At 44.0% G+C, this 16,343-nt stretch overlaps 1 protein-coding gene across 1 annotated transcript in view; it reads left to right on the plus strand.

Moving 5' to 3' along the window:
* EVA1A (eva-1 homolog A, regulator of programmed cell death) overlaps positions 1–16,343 on the plus strand; it is a 205,919-nt gene that overhangs the window by 14,272 nt on the left and 175,304 nt on the right. The gene's annotated exons all lie outside the window — the stretch shown is intronic.

Here is a 16,343-nt window from a genome sequence, read left to right on the forward strand (position 1 = left end):
TGGATGGGGAGGGAGTCTGGCTGGATGCCTGAGCCCTTGTTTCAGGACCTTTCTGGCCCATTTCCTAGTATAGTTTTCTGGAGAACATCAGAGCTGCCTCCATCCCAGCTGTATGTCACTGGCTTAATGGCAGCACTGATGGATGTGGAGAGATCAGGCTTTTCCCTTAATACCTGACCTGGTGGTGGGGCAAGAGTGAGGTCAACACCTCTTTCTGCTCTCGAAGGATTAGGTAACAAGGGCCAATAACTTTTCACTCAGGGTTTTTTCCACTGGTGACAATGAGCGTGATTTGCATTGTAGAGAAGCTGTCATGTAAATGGTGTCTGGCTCATGTGATAAGAGGGCTCAGCTGTGCTCCAGCCACTGTGGGATGTGCAATGAGGGTAAGAAGTTTTCTTAGACATCAGGCATGTGGAGAGAACACTTGTCACAGAAATGTGGTGGGGAGAGGTAGGGAAATACCTCTCAGATGGTGTATTTAAACTGAGAGAGACTGAACATGCAGGAAAGTGGTGGACTGAGGTGAAAATTTACTCTCCCAGGCTGTTCTCCACCTTAATCTTGCCTGGCTGTGTGTGGGCAGGATCCAGCCTTCCTAATGTCCAGGCACAAGCAAAACTTGGTGTATTTTGAACAGTCAGAGGATGGCTGTTTTATTCTCAGTCTGCTGGCTTGTTCATGCTAGTACTTCAGGGATAAATGATTTTTGGTGTCTAATGAGGCTTTTAAGATTGCTCTGGAAACTTTTAAACCTGCAGTAGTAAAATGTAAGGCTGCAAATTAAACACCTTGGGGGCTTGGCCTTCAAGGCAAGACAGGCCAGGTGCTTTTTGTTCATTATTTAACTAAATTTTCTAGCTTTACTTTGTAAGTTGTAGTATTTCTTCCTCTTCTCCCTCCAGTCCTGAATTTCTAGCAGATCACCAGTGAACAAGCACATTCAATAAATCTATCAGAAGTAACTCACAGTTGCAGATCACTGATTGGCTGTAGAAGGATTTTGCTGCAGAGGATAAATACCAATAGCATTATTTTGCAGATGAAGAAACTGAGGCACAGATTGTACCACTGGCAGTGGAATTGTTTTCCTTAACTGTTCCAAAGACACCTTCATCTCACCTAAGTTGTTCCTTTGGATTTCTAGGGGATACTTCATCTGATCTGCCTTGTAGCTACCTCTAGACAGCACTGGCATCCCAGGGCTGCTGGTTCCTCTCCATTGACTCAAAGAGGATCTACACAGCTCCTTTAGACTAGATGAATCCTGCTCAAAACCTCACTAAAGTGGGGAGCAGCAAGGCTGACAATCTGCCTTCTAGCCCATCTCCTGGTCTGTTTTAGTTCTTGGCATGTTGTTGAAATGCAACGAATATAATGGGATTCTGTAACTCCTTCTTGTCTTTTTTTTTTTAGGACTCTTTTTTTTTCAGGAAACTTCCTATGGGGGGTGGAAGGTGTAAAACTGGAATATCACCCTCTGTTAGTGTCCTTACAAGTAATGTCTATGCAGTGGATTGGTAGCTTTGCAGTTGCTCCCCTACCCCAAGAAATACCAGGTAAAACTCTTTGTCCTGCTTTGATGGAGTAAAACAACCCCAAGGAGCAACAATGACCTCAGTGGTTTGGGATTTGTACCTTTGGGTTTTCTAGTTTTCGCTTTCCAGCCTAAGGACTTCCATTCATGGTTTTGATGTATGTGCCATCTCCTATTCTTAGAAATGCTGTGCTTGCTTGAAGAGCAGAATGACCCTCATTCACTGTGAAACAACCTGGGGATTTGTTTTCTTGGGTGTTGCAGAACAGACTGATGTAACTGCTGCAAATAGATGGTAATGGGCTAATATCATCAGTTGATGGGAGGAAACACTAGGGTCAGTGGGCTGGAGAATGAAATACATAGATAAATTTTGATGTGCCAGATGACCTGGCATAGTGCTTCCACTAATTTGGGAGGAAGGAGAGCCAACAGTAGCTCTGAAGAACAAAAGCTGTAGTAAGAGGTGGCATGTGATTTCTTTGAGTTAAAAACCTGTTTTTGTGATTTCTCAGTTGAGTGGATGCTTCATCCATACCGGCTTTTTGTTTGTTTGTTTATTTGGTTTTGGTTTTTATTTTTGGTTTTGTTTTTTGGCCACTTTTCGGCAGCAACAGACAATTCTCCAGTAGAATTTGTCGAGGCACCGGCAGTATATTGCTGTGCTTGTGTGATTTGTGGCTCAGCAAGAAGAAATAGTCCTGACTGCTCATTCTTTCGGAAGTGGCTGATAATTTAATTATCTTTGTAGGGAAGGTTGTATTTATGATGTCCCCTTATCTACAAATGGGTAATACTTAAGATTCAGAAATCCCAACATTTGGTTTTTGGATTAGTTTGTAGGCTCTTTCAGCACAATGATTTATCTGGGCTCAGCTTTTCATTTTCTGGACTCAGTCCTTTCATCCTCACAAAAACAGGCAAGAGACAGAGGTATGGGGGATAAAAAATAGAGAAAAAAATTTGCAGTTTTCAAGAGTGATCTCTGAGAAAGGAACATCTTTACTTTGGCTTGGCCCAAGCTGAGGTACCATGACCAGGTTTTGCTGTCACAGTGGACCCACTGACTCCTTTAATTTCTGTTCAGTTTTTGTGTGCTTGGCACCAGCACACACTGATGCACCAGCACACACTGAGACACTTCCCATCCCGAGTTTCTCTGCAGGGTTGTGCCACAAGAGATACTCCAAAGGTAAGTGGGAAGAAGTTGTAGTCCTATAGCACCTTGCTCTGTGCTTGACACAAGCACTCATTCCTTACCTCTCTTACCTACCCTCACCAACACTTTTCAGGAAAAAAACAATGAGAAGGGTTTGCCAAGCTTGGCTGTATTGCCTAAAACAAAAGCTGAGGAAATCCAATTGCACACACTGACGACTCTGCCTGGCAGTGCCCCAGTGCTATTTTCTTTTAGTGGGCATCCAGTGCAGGCAGAAGCTTGTCCTGGGCTCTGGGCCATTGCAGCAGCTTTACTGAGGAGTGCCCAAACTTGGAACAGTCTGATAAGAGCTCTTAGTCCCTAAAGCAGAGTCCAGAATAGTGGCCAGGCTTCATCTGGCTGTGAAATAATGAAAAGTATATTTATGATAAGAAGTCTTATTGAAAAAGTACTTGTAACTGGGACACAGCCAGTCAGCACCTGTATTTCCTGGCAGAAGGGAAAGGAGGAACTTTTTAGTGTGTTTTAGTTGAATGTGTTTGTTACTATGAAAGCTCTTGGGGTTGGATCTTCAGTGGGTGTACAGTAAAGTAGGTCTGATGGCAGTGATGCTGCAGTGATAGTGATTTGTGTACAAACTGAGAGTGCCTTGGGTTAAACATAGCTGGATCCTTTCCCATCCCCAAAGAGTACTAAGGGCTGTGGTTTCTTAGCCCCTATCTGAGTCCTATTTATTTTATCATGGGGCAAAATTTTAGCACATTTTTTAGCCATAAGTTCCTTGCACACTGCAGTACTTTGACACAATGTATACAGCTGAGCCACTTCCAACCTAATGCCCTCCTAAGAGCAGGCCATATGCTGGAAGTAGAATTTAATGTGGAAAACATTAATCTGGCAAGTGATCTCCTCCAGCAAAGGGTCTGGGTTCTGCTGCTGTGAGGGCTCCTGACTGCATGGCAGTCTGGTGAATGGAGTCACTCAGCAGTGGCAGGGAAAGTCCCAGTGGAGACCCAGCCTGGGGGGAGTCTGTTGTAAAGTCACAGTGGCCCCAGATGTCGGGCAGGGCAGAGGGGAGATTGATGGGGTGGGTGGGGAAGCTGAGGCAAAGAGAGTTCAAGCATCACCCTGACCCTTGAGAAGGGAAAATAGCTCCAGCCCTCAGCAAGGTTTGATTGAAGCCTGCTGTTCCCCCGAAGTGGAAAGGTCAGGCTCTGCTCTGTCAGGCGCCCTCAAACAAAAAACGTGTTTATACAGGACCCACCCCTGTACCTTGTGTGGTGGAGGGTAAATGGGCTTGGAGACATTCAATGCTTCTCTCTCTGGTAACGTTTTTGTCAATGAACAGTGGAATTTCAGATTGGTCTGGTAGTAAAAGCCTGGAAGCAACTGGGCAGGGTAAAGCCCACATAAACATTAACTGGAGTTAGACCCCTTGAGCTCAGTGTTGGTGGTCTAGGGACGATGCTGTTCAGCACCGTGGTTCTCTCACAGAGGGGATGGGTTGTGTTTGAGGTGGTGGCTGTTGCCAGAATGTGCTTGAAACCAGGCCTGAAGCAGGTCATGCCTGTACATACATACATACACATATACCCCGTGCCCACACAGCCTGAGTGAGTGAAGGGGGCTGCTGCTCCTGGGCAGAGGAGGATTTGCACACTTCATTGCCGACTCTGTGCCTCAGGTACTCCAATGACCCAGTATAAGGTTCTGGCAGGATGGTTTGGCTGGAAGGGAGATGTAAATATACTGTGTGTCTGAGGACTGTGGTCAGGAGAACAGGCACTTTGAGGCATCCTGAATTTCCTGCAGTGGAGGTTTCTGCCAGAAAAATTGACCTTCTCTGCTCCCAGGCATTCTCCTTCCTGAATCCCCTCAATACATGGACAGGGAAAAGCCTCTGGCCACCTGAACTATTATTGTGACCTCTCCCTGTCACAGTCTTTCAGAGGAACTCTTTTGGTCCCATGTCACCTGGTGGGTACTTGTCCAAGTGTCACATGAGCAAACACAAATGCCTCTGTCACTTGTATATGCATGACAGAAATGTGGATATTGGGGTTCAGGTATGATTTTCATGTCTTGTCCTTCATCTGGTTTGTGCTCACATTGTAAATAAAGCTCTCTGGAGTGAGCAGCCTGTTTGACTTGCCCTAGCCAAAGGGCACCTCTTCAACAAAACACAGTAAGAACTGGCAGTTCAGGAGCCAATTTCGGTGTCAATTTGATGTTTTCAACAAAGGAGAGGAGGCAGGAAAATAGCTTCAACCATCTGATTTTAATGTACCACTGTACATCTGTTGGAGCCCTCCCAGCTGCTTTCCAACCTCTCCTCTCCCTTTTCACCCTCAGAAGAAGCTGAACCAAGTGCAGCTCAGCCAAGCATGGGCAGCCTGGCACCTCTGCTCTGGTCCTGCACAGCTTTTATCTGTTTGTAAGTTACTGATATAGCATACATTGATTAATGGCCCAGTAAATTAATTGGCAGCCTCTGTAGGCTGTTTTGAGGCTGATGGCTTGCAGGGAGCTGTTGGAGTGGAAAAGCACAACAAAGTGCCAACTTACTAGGCCGTGACGGTGCCCACTGCATGGCAGGCGTTTTCCCAGCAGGAAAGGAAACAAAGGCATTTCTCTGAGGAATGTTGCAGGCAGAGATTGACTCACAAGCAGGGTAAAGAGGGAAAAGAGTTTTAAAAGGCCTAAAACCAGGAGGGGAAACCCAAAACGTGTAATTCAAACACGAAGTTGGCACTCTTCAGATAGTGAAGTCTTTGCCACAGGATTGTAGCTGAAAACTGACTTATTTTTTTACAGAGTTTGCTTCTGTGGTGTTTCCTGTGTTGAAGGGAAGATCAAATTCTGCCTAAATCTGATGTTGTGAAGTTCTCCCTCCTTCTGTTTCTTTCCAAGGCAGCAGAGACGTAACTGAAGAGGGAAGAACAGGTTGTTATCTCTGCCAGCTGCTGTTGAGGGACTGGCTTTTCCCAGCTCTTCAGAGTGATTTCCTGATCAGTAATCAGAGCAGAGACTGGGAAATGTGACCTTTTAAAATACTCTCCACATGTGCCAACCAAACTGATATTAAATAACAAAAGCATAAAAGTTTCTGTTGTCCTGTAACAAATTGATATTCTGATCTGTGTGGGAAGAAAAAGGTACCATCAAAAAAGAAAACAGATGTGACTTGTTGATGACATATGAAATAAAAATATTGCATCATTCTAAAATGTCATGGAAGGCATAATTTTTCTGCACTGATGCATTAATTAATCTCTTTGTGTGGGCCTCATTACTTTGTTTCTCCAATTTTGTGTAAGAAGCTATCAAGGCTTATTTGAATTGCCTAGATATTACAGGATATAAAGCAAAATTGCCTTGCTCTGCTTTGGTCTGAGGTGGTTTCTTGTGTGAAAATACTGCTTTGCAATGATGTGTCCTTACTTGGGGGTCTGGAATTTAGCTTCTTCCATATTCAGTGTTGTTATAATTCCCTAATGGGCAACAAGGAGGAAAATGCAGTTCTAGAAATTGGTTCCTCTGAATAAGGAGAAACAGAGATTTAAGTAAGATCTTAACCATGTAGGATCTTAGCTCCTGCTAGGTATCTTGGTTGTTTTTTGGTAGGAAGTAAGGGTTTCAAGCAGGACCCAAGAGCTAAATATTTCACTGAATCTGGGCCTGAGCTTTAAGTCACTGGATTATTTGTCTTTGGAATAACGAATGGAACAAAATTTTGCTGCGGGAGTCTAATCTTACCAAAAAGGAAATCTGGCTTTAGGGCTTCTGCAATCCAAAATTCTGTAACATTGTAATGTAAGAACTTCCTCTGTGTGTTCAAAGTTGTTAAAACTGAGTTTGATGGGTTTGATTTTATATTAATTCAGAAGTGTGGTCTTGTTCTGGCGTTTGGATGAGGGAAAACGCTTACAGGAGTTGTGGAAGGGATTGCAGCAGAGAGCAGATTTCCAGCTGTTTCCTGGCCCCATGGCTTTTTACTCATGGTGTGGCTTGCTGTCCCTCTGTCTACCATGTGAGAAGGTCACTAACCAGAGTATTCCCTTGGCAAATGGCTTTGACTGGAAGAGTGGGAGTGTGTCTGCTCAGAGATGTGCATTGGCAGTGCTGGCTGTGTGCTCAGTATTGGCAGGACCGATAAAAGCTGCCTTCTCTCCCCATGGGAAAGAGAAGAACACCTGATTGCTTCACCCAGCAGATCTTTACTTAAACACAGTTGTGCCTCACACCAGTTTATGTGGAGACACACTGGCAGCCCTCATGTTTTCCTTGTCTTTGCATAATGAGACACCAAAATATTGCTTGTCTTGGCTAAACAACAGAAATAGGCTGTGATGAATTGCATTTGTGTCTGTTTCTGATTGTTTTAAGGTGCCTATTTCAAGAGGCTGGGAAGAAAGATGAGTGTTTATATTTTCTTTAAATGCTGATGCAGGCTCTTCGCCCTTGAGTAGTCCAGATTAACGTAGAGCCAAGAGTTCTGGCGTAGGGCCACAAGGACAGATTATTCACTGTACTTTCAAAGGGTGTTGGGTTTCTGGATCTGACCTTTTGGGTGGATAAATGGGAGGATTAGCTGCTAAGGAAGCAATTATCCACTCTCTATAATTAATATCTCCTTCTTACTCTCTGGTGTTACCTGACCTGGAACCAGAACCTGTTGGTGTTGCCAGTTTTGTGTAATTACCACCCTTAAAATGAGGGCTGGAGTCCCCAACCTTTCGAAGTCAGCACAGTGGAAGAGGGGACAAAGAACACAAGGGTGAAGTTATTGAATCAAGCTCCAGTGACCAAAACAATGGAGATCGGGATGATTAAAGACTGCAGTTTTGTCCCTGAGGTAACTCTCTACCCTTTAATGCCACTGTGTCTTTTGACATGAAGATTAAATATGCCTGCTATTCTTCTGAAACAAAGCCCGCCCTGTCAATAAAGCAAACAGGTGCCTAATGCTTCTGCAGATGCCTTTGGAAAGGTTGCCTTTCCCATCAATTCCGTGGTGTTTTCAGCTGTCACAGTTGAAAATGCTGTCTTGATCAGGTGCAGCTAGAGATTGTCATTCTGCACCATTGTTTCCCATTTATAAACCCGTGCAGATGTAGCTGGAAGCTGATACTGTCTGACAGTTCTAGGAGGGGGATAAAGTCTTTTTGCTCTACTTTTAAAAGCAATCCTGGATTCCTCATTTATCCCTCTGTTGGTTTTGAGGTATCTATAGCATCTATTTCAATTGTAAAGAAGACTGAGACTCAAAAAATATTTAACAATTCCATGGAAATGCTAAATTTTGGTGTGTATCTGGATTTAAAAAAAATATTCAATTTATATAAAGTTATCAATAGTTACACGTATTTAATTGTATCATTAATAAATAAATATTTTCTCTATAATTCTAAGAAGAACAGAGCAGCAGCACAGACAAATCAAACCTTATTTCCCTATTTGGAAGCATTTCTTGTTAAACTTTTACACACAAAACCCACTTCTGGAACAAAAATCCAAAGGAGAATAAACTTTTAAAACATGTAGATACAAAGTTAAATATTAACTTATTTTAAAACTTCTAGCAGGGTTTACTGGTGCTTTTAAAATGTGCTTGTAAGTTAGAGATTCATTGCAGATTCTTATTTGATGCCATTGCTGAAGAAGCAGCATAGGTGCAAGTTAGTTATTTTTCCCTTGCACTGTATTTTGAGATCAAGGGAAAACAGAGTTAACAAATTAAGGACAACTAAACCTTTTATAGATATGTACATTATTATTTATTGTTATGTCAGTTAAGTGAAGAATCAGTGGGAAAATGCTTCTGGGAATGATGAGGCTTGAGCAGGTAAGGTGGGACTTGGTGCAGCACAGAGGTAAATGGGGAAATCACACAAGCACATAGTGAGATTATGCCCTGCAGCCTGGCTGTGGGATCATCTTCCTGTCTGCCACACACTGAAAGCAAAAACAAGAAAAAAAGGGTGAAGCATTTACAGGTTGAACAGGAGCATTTACTCAGAGGAGACCTCTGACACTGTCTTTTTCAATCCCATCCAAGGAAGAGATAATCTATCAAATGGTTTTCTGCAGAGCTGCAACTCAGTAAAACAGCACCCAATAATCTCGAGTTTACCACATCTCGAGTGAGTAGAAATTTTTATTGAATAGTCAAAAATAAAGCAGCAATTAGCTATTTGTTAACTAAGATCTTTTTCCAACTGAGCAGAGGAGGCTGAATTCCCGGGGAAAATACCTTCCATGATTACTACAGGCACTAGAAAATGTTATTTTATTGATAGAAGGGGGTGTCAAATGCTACTAATAGTGTGGAGTCATTCTCAGAGTGGGTTCCCCTGCCTGGGGAGGACCTGTTTGTCTGAGTGGGAGATGGACTGAATTGGCATAACCTAACCCTGTGTCCTGGAAGAACCTGAGGACTGCCCTTGAGGCAAATTGAACTGGGAGACAAACACTGACAGTGCAGATTCAGAAGAAAAACATGTGAGGAATGTGAAAGATGAAGATCCTGAATACTCTTGCAGATTTGTTGGTGCTGCCTTTTATTAAATCAAGTAGGTCACTCTGTGTTATTGTAGAAGATGTTTGTCTTGGTTTTCAGAATCCACATGGACCAGCTTGCAGGGAAGTTTCAATTAGATCTCTGTTGTCTTCTTTTAAACTTACTAGTTCAAATCAAATATTACATTCAAATAATAGAGTAGCACAAGTCCCTTTCAGTTAATGGATTATCATTAAGTAGTAGCAGTGATATTTTATAGTACTCATCCTTTCTCAGCTATGGTGTAGAACTTTCCTGCCCAGTGCCACCACTTGCTTTTTAATATCAGAACAACTGCAGGATATACATCTACCTTGATGTGGTTGAATCAGGAGCCTGGTGATTTTTCTGTGTCTCAGCTGGTATTGCATATAGGTATAGAGTCACAGAATGGTTTGGTTTGGAAGGGATCCTGAAGATCATCCAGTTCCAACCCTCCTGCCATGGGCAGGGACACCTCTCACTAGACCAGGTTGCTCAAAATCCTGTCCAACCTGGCCTTGAACACTTCCAGCGATGGAGCATCCACAGCTTCTCTGGGCAACCTGTTCCAGGGCCTCATTACCCCCATTGTAAAGAATTTTTGTAGTTCTTTTTGGCAAGAGAAGATTTCCCTTGGCAAAGCAGTCTTTAGCCTTTTCCAGTGATGAGAGTTGATCTCTCAGAGTTGCCAGCAACACCGACGTGAGCTCCCTTGGTACCTGCATCATTTCTGATTGTGGTGATTGTTCAAACCTCAAAACTCCGGTCATCCCTTTTCCTCTCAGTCCCAGAAGGGCTTTTTGGTTTCTTTTGACATTCTCAGCCTTTATTGTCTCAGAGATAACTGCAGTCTCTCTCCCTCCTAACACTCAACAGTGTCAGTAATAATTACTTTAATGAGAAATAAGTAAAGTTATAATTAATTCAGTTTGTCTTTGGTTGTACCCATACATCTGTTAACGGTTACTCAAGGTACTTCCAGATTTTTCCACGGTGTCTAAAATGTACTTTGAATGTAAGTAAAATAAGGATTCTCCCTTAATCACCTGTCTCCAGGAGATGGAGCTCCAAGAAAAACACCAATTACTGTTAGGTTTGTAATTTAAATTATGAAGGTTAGAAACACTAATTCTATGTCCCTGGCTGGGAAGACTTGTCAACAGCTCAATTACCATGAGGGGATCTCATTTTGTATTCCAGAAGTGTAAGGAAAGGAACTGAGAGGAGAAAAATACACTCATTTACCTCAGATAGAGAGTGCCTGGGCCTGTATCCAGTTGTGAGTAATTCTCGTTGGAAACAAGATGTGAGCATTTAACAAGGAGGGTAATTAACTGTTAGTGTTGCTTATGAAGATATGCCACAGATTTTTGCTTGTTTGGAGCTTTTCAATTTGAAATGCAAGAGTTTGCTCAGTGAATACTTCTTTTTGAAGTTATTGAGCTTCAGTGAAAGATTTGTCGTGTGAACACCTAAGACCTGTGTTATGGTGGAGGTCTGGCTAAATAGGCTTAATAGCCCTGCCTGGCTTTGAAATCTCCATAATTGGGTTGCACACAGGGGCGTGGGGCTTGGATTTGGTTTTTACTGATTGAAAAAAACTCATACCAAAGAGACCCTGTGCATTTGGAACTTGAATAGACCACTCTCTTTTGGATCTGACAGCTTTCAAAAGGAAGTCCTGAAAGAGGTGAACCCCCCAGTCCCTGGGCACCAGAGCCTTCACACCCCGCTGTGCCCCCTGCCCTGGCTGCTTCTCCTCCCTCCCAGCTTGGCCTGGATGGGCTCTCCTGTGGTCTTTGGGAAAGCAGGAATGAGCCTGGAAAGTGCTCTGCTTCCAAAGGGGCAGCTTGCTGTGCACAAATGCAGTACAGCAGATCCTGGGAGGAGGTTTTATGGGCAGAAATCCAGCGTATTCACCGCTAGACTTCTTTGAAAATAGATTAGTGGAAAATTTTGCTTCTTGGGAGGATCATGGCTTCACCTCAGCCTTAACATAGTACCAATCAAATAGTTCAAACAGTAGGAAATGACTACTCAAAAAAGTCAATTATTATTGTGGTGGTGGAAAAAGATCTCACCTTAAAACATAACACCAAGGAACAGTGACAGTTTTTATTTTAAATAAAAAGGAAAACAGGTTTTACAAACAGGTTTTTTTCCTATGAGTTTTTTCCCCTCAGTTTTTGATCCTGAAAATTCCAAATAAGATTGGAAATTTAAATTTTTAATTTGGGAGGAAATGTGATAAGAAAAGAAAAATCAATAGTGAAGTGCATGGTCATTTTTTTCGTTTCCTTTTATTTTTAATAATCTAAAACAGGTAGGGCCTTTGGTCACAATGAATTTGTAAGTATTTTAGGTGTCTTTTAACCAACACTAAAATCAATAGTGAAGATTATAAAAGATGGCAGTTCAACCTGAAAAATAAATATTGCTTGTGCAGGCAGAAATGTTCACATATACCCAGCTGGAGCCCTGAATTTGTTTTTATGAGTTTAGACCAAACACCTACCCCAATAATAGTCCATCTAAGGGATGAAATCGAATTATCACACAGCTTCATGCTGTTGGAAATGTTCAGAGCCCTTTTCCTGAAGTGGAATAACACAGAAATCAAGATGTCCCTTTAGACAAAGAAACAGAGATCTGCTTTTGTGTGTGCAGTACCACTGTTCTTTCATCTTGTTTTCTGACATGTGGGAGTACTTTAGTGTGCAGGGGTAGTGGGTTTCCGTGGCTTGATTTTGGTAGTGGAGGCAGTGGAGGGGGGGAGGGTTGGTACAGGTGTGGCTTCTGTTAGAAGCTCTAGAAACTTCCCCTGTCCCCTGGAGCCAATGCCAGCCAGCTCCAGGATGGACTTTCTGCCGCTGGCCAAGGCCAAGCCAATCAGGAGTGATAGTAACACCTCTGTGATAACATATTTAAGAACAGAAGAGTGTTGTGCAGTGAAAAATTCCATCCAGGGAAGAGCGGAGTGAGAACACGGGAACAACAAGGTAGACACCAAGGTCAGTGCAGAAGGAGGGGCAGGAGGTGCTCCAGGCACCAGAGCTGAGCCCCTGCAGCCCGTGGTGCAGACCAGGGTGGGGCAGCTGTGCCCCTGCAGCCCATGGAGGGACACTGGGGTGCAGAGACCCCCCTGCAGCCATGGAGGAGCCCATGCTGGAGCAGGTGGGTGCATGAAGGAGGCTGTGACCCCGTGGGAGGCCCAGGATGGAGCACGGTCCTGCTGGAGACCTGCAGCCTGTGGAGAGGGTAGCCCAGGCTGGAGCAGGTTTTTCCTGGGTAGGACTTGTGGCCCCTGTGGGGGACCCACGCCAGTACAGCTCATTCGTGAAGAGTGACCCACAGGACAGCAGTTTGGGAAGAACTGCTGCCCAAAGAGTGGATTCATGCTGGAGAGGTCCATCAAGGACTGTCTCCTGTGGGAGGGATCCCATGGAAGCAGGGGAAGGAGTCCTCTCCCAGAGCAGAGGTAGAAACAACAGCTGACTGCAACCCCCATTCCCCCTCCCCCTGCACTGCTGGAGGGGAGGAGGAAGAACATGGAAGGAGGGGTGGGGGGAAGGTGTCTTTGAGATTATTTTACTTCTCACTCTTTTGCTCTGATCCTGTTTGTAATAAATTCAATTTATATCCCCACTTCGAGTCTTTTGCCCATGGTGGTGATCAGTAAGTGACCTCTCCCAGCTTGGACCTCAACTCATGAGTCCTTGACTGCTTTTTTTCTCTCCTCTGTCCAGTTGCAGAGGGGAGTGAGAGAGTGGCTTTAGTGGGTACCTGGTATCCAGCCAGGGTCAGCCCAGTACAGTCTTTTTGGTGTGTCATCTGGAAAACATGAGGATTTTGAGGTAAGGATAGTAATTGGGAGAGTTAACAGGCAAAACAAATACTGAACAATCTTAAACAATGAAATGATCTTGGGGAATTATTGTTGTAATTCTGGTGAAGGTAGAAGGGATGGATTTTGTGTAAATTGTCCGCTTGTGTTTGGTGATGATGTTATTTTGGGGTTTTTTTTGTAGGGGGCAATTTTTGTTATATTCTGTTTTGGTTGGTTGTCTTCGTTGATGTAAGTGAAGGCTTTGTGATGAATGTGGAATTTAAAATCCTTAAGTAAGGGATTCACAGAGGTGAGGGGTGGAAGGTGCATTGGCCAGGAAACGGACCTGGGTCACTGCTTGGAAAGCAGCTGTGCTACATATTCACCTCTCCCATATTCACTGCAACAGATTGCACAGCGCTGCTCTTGACCTGTGATGAGAATCTTTGGCAGACAGTCTATGGTTTCTTTAGTATCTGGTGGATGAGTCTGTTCAGCATCAAAGGCAAGAGAATCCAGCAGTGTTTTGTGAAGAACTGTTGTCTGTGGGATGGACTCATGCCAGAGAGGACTGTGAAGGAATGTCACCCACGGGAGGGACCCCACGGGAAGCAAGGGAAGGACTCCTCTACCTGAGCAGCAGCAGAAACAACAACTGACTGTAACCCCCATTCCCTGTCTCCCTGCACTGCTGAGGGGAGAAGGCAGAGTTTGGAAGGAATGAGGGGTGGGAGAAAGGTGTTTTTAAGATTGTTTTACTTCTCACTCTTTTGCTCTGATCCTGTTTGTAATAAATTCAATTTATATCCCCACTTTGAGTCTGTTTTGCCTGTGATGGTCATCACTAACCCCTTCCAGCTTGGATCTCAACTCATGAATCCTTGGCTGTTTTTTTTCCTCTCCTCTGTCCAGTTGCAGAGGGGAGTAGGAGAGTGGCTTAAGTGGGTACCTGGCATCCAACCAGGGCCAACCCACTACAGCAGGTGATATTTTGAAGTACTGAGTTCTGATTTTGTAACTCTCCTGGGTTTTATTATTTGCCATAGATTTTGGAGAATGATTTCCTCCAGTCACTTTTAAGCCCTGCACTAAGTACAGGTAACAACTGAATGGTGCTCCTGAGAGATTCCTGCTAGGTCCTAGTTTTGGTATTGACTGTACTCTCTCTGTGGCTTATTTTCCCTTGTGATTTATAGAAGAAACATGGATCATGACCATAGTGCCCAGGTGTTTTGATAGTCTCTTGTACTGTCAGACACTATGAGAGACAGTCCCCTGGTACTTTGGTAAACAGTTTGTGCGCAGTTTCTGGAATCAGACGTGGGCATGTGGGGTCCAGAGTGCTGGTTATTTTTGATGGTGAACAGGAAAAACGGGTGATCAGGGCATCCTTTCTTGACATATTGCAACATGGGTGAAGCCCAAAGACCTTAGGAAATCGAGCTGGGTTAGCTGAAGATGTTGGAGTCACTGATAGGGTCCATATATACCTGAGCTGGGTGACTGCATGGCGTGGCACCTGGAGCATGTGCTGGATGTGCTGAAATCCTGGTGATTGTGGATCTCTTCAGCTTTGGCAGAAGGCTGTGAGAGAACCCTTTTAGGAAGATCTCCAGGCAGTATCAGTCATATACCATTACAGCAAAGGCAAATGGGGTAGATAGTCACAAGTGAAAAAGATGTGACAAGTGAAAAAGATGTGACATAGGCATGGCCTTGAGTGCAATCTGAGATTTAGGATGCTCTTGAGGCTGTCCTTGAACAGCACCAACTCCACTGGTGCTGCCATTGCAGCAGGTAATGTTCTGTGAACAGCCTCAAATTTGGCCTCAAGAAGAGCACCAAGGCTACTCTTGTGTAAGAGTGTGGACACAGATATTAATACCATTTTAATGATCATTAACATGTTGTTCTCTTCAGGAGCTGAGGGACTTGGTTAACTTTATGTAGCCATCAGATCTGATGGTCTTGTCCTTTTTGGAAGGAGGCACTGTTCCTCTGGCCCTTCTGTCATGATCTAAGGGCAGCCTGGGGAGGAAATGTCCCAACTGTAACAGAGCCAGACTGCTTAGAAAATAACTTGGTGCCACACAAAACTTGGAGCAGGTATCCCTAGAGAGTCAGAGGGCCCAATAGCTGCTGTCCCTAGTCCCATGGTTTGAGTGTTGCAAGTACCAGCTTTTACTTCAGCTGTTTTAGTGACTGGCAAGAGGGTGGTTTGCTTTGCCCCTTCTAATTTAGGTGCTAATGGCTGACTCCTGTGAATCACTGGTCTGCATTGTTTATTATTGTGTAGAACTGTCAAAGGCTTGAGGATCTGGAAAAACAGTTGAAGTGCATTGCCTTTCTCCCTGATTTCCCATGGCAAATTCTAAACAAGGTCCCTCAATGATTGTCAGTGTGAAGTGAAGAACTGGGCTTTCTACAAACTCAGTTTTCCTTGGCAGCCTCTTTACATGGGGTGACTGTGTCTGCAGGAAATAGATGTTGCTGCATGCAGATTTTCCCAGGATATTTCAGGGGTGATTCAAAGAATCATGCTGGGGTTTCAATCTTCTCTCTACCAGACCCTCTCCCCTACTTCTCCCTCCAAAGTGGTGGAGCTGCTGCTAATTGTCCTGACAAGTGGAACAGCTCCTTTCTGAGGGGACCCCACACTCAGCTGTGGAGAGGAATTTGCTTTGAAGTCGTCTCCCTGCCCTGTATTGTCTACACACCTTGCTTTGTGTGAATGTGATAAATGGAAATAAAACAGTCCCAGACCAAGGAAACGAATGCTGAGTCCTGCCTGTCACTCCAAAACGTTTGCTGTGTTTATTACAAAGCTGTCAGGGTTGCACTGTGCAGCCACATTCAAAGCAGCCAAAATGCTGAGTAGCCAAATGCTGCTCTCCTCCCTTTGATTCATTTTTTCTTGTGTAAGAACACATCAAAGCTGATGGAAGTGGGTTGAAGTGAGCTTGTCATTACTAATGCCCATGTGTGACACAGTGCCAGAAACACTGTGAACTGGCACAGCTATACTGTTGTAGTAAGTAGCCCAAGACAAATTTTGTGATTAGGATACTCAAACGGATTGTTCCCATTATTACTGCTTAGAGCTCTCAAACTCTTCTCAACCATGATAAAAAGGAGATTTCAGGGTCTAATGGTGAGATGAGTAGAGCAGTATCAGGAGGGCCCAGGGCTGGGCTTCTGTTCCCTGGTACTTTCACTGAATTGCAACGTGAACTCCCTAAGTTTCATCTCTGTGTCTCTCCTCTTCCCCTCTTCCTTTGCC

Source organism: Myiozetetes cayanensis, unplaced genomic scaffold (assembly GCF_022539395.1).
Source record: "Myiozetetes cayanensis isolate MyiCay16 unplaced genomic scaffold, myiCay2020 scf2-11, whole genome shotgun sequence".
NCBI classification, from domain to species: domain Eukaryota; kingdom Metazoa; phylum Chordata; class Aves; order Passeriformes; family Tyrannidae; genus Myiozetetes; species Myiozetetes cayanensis.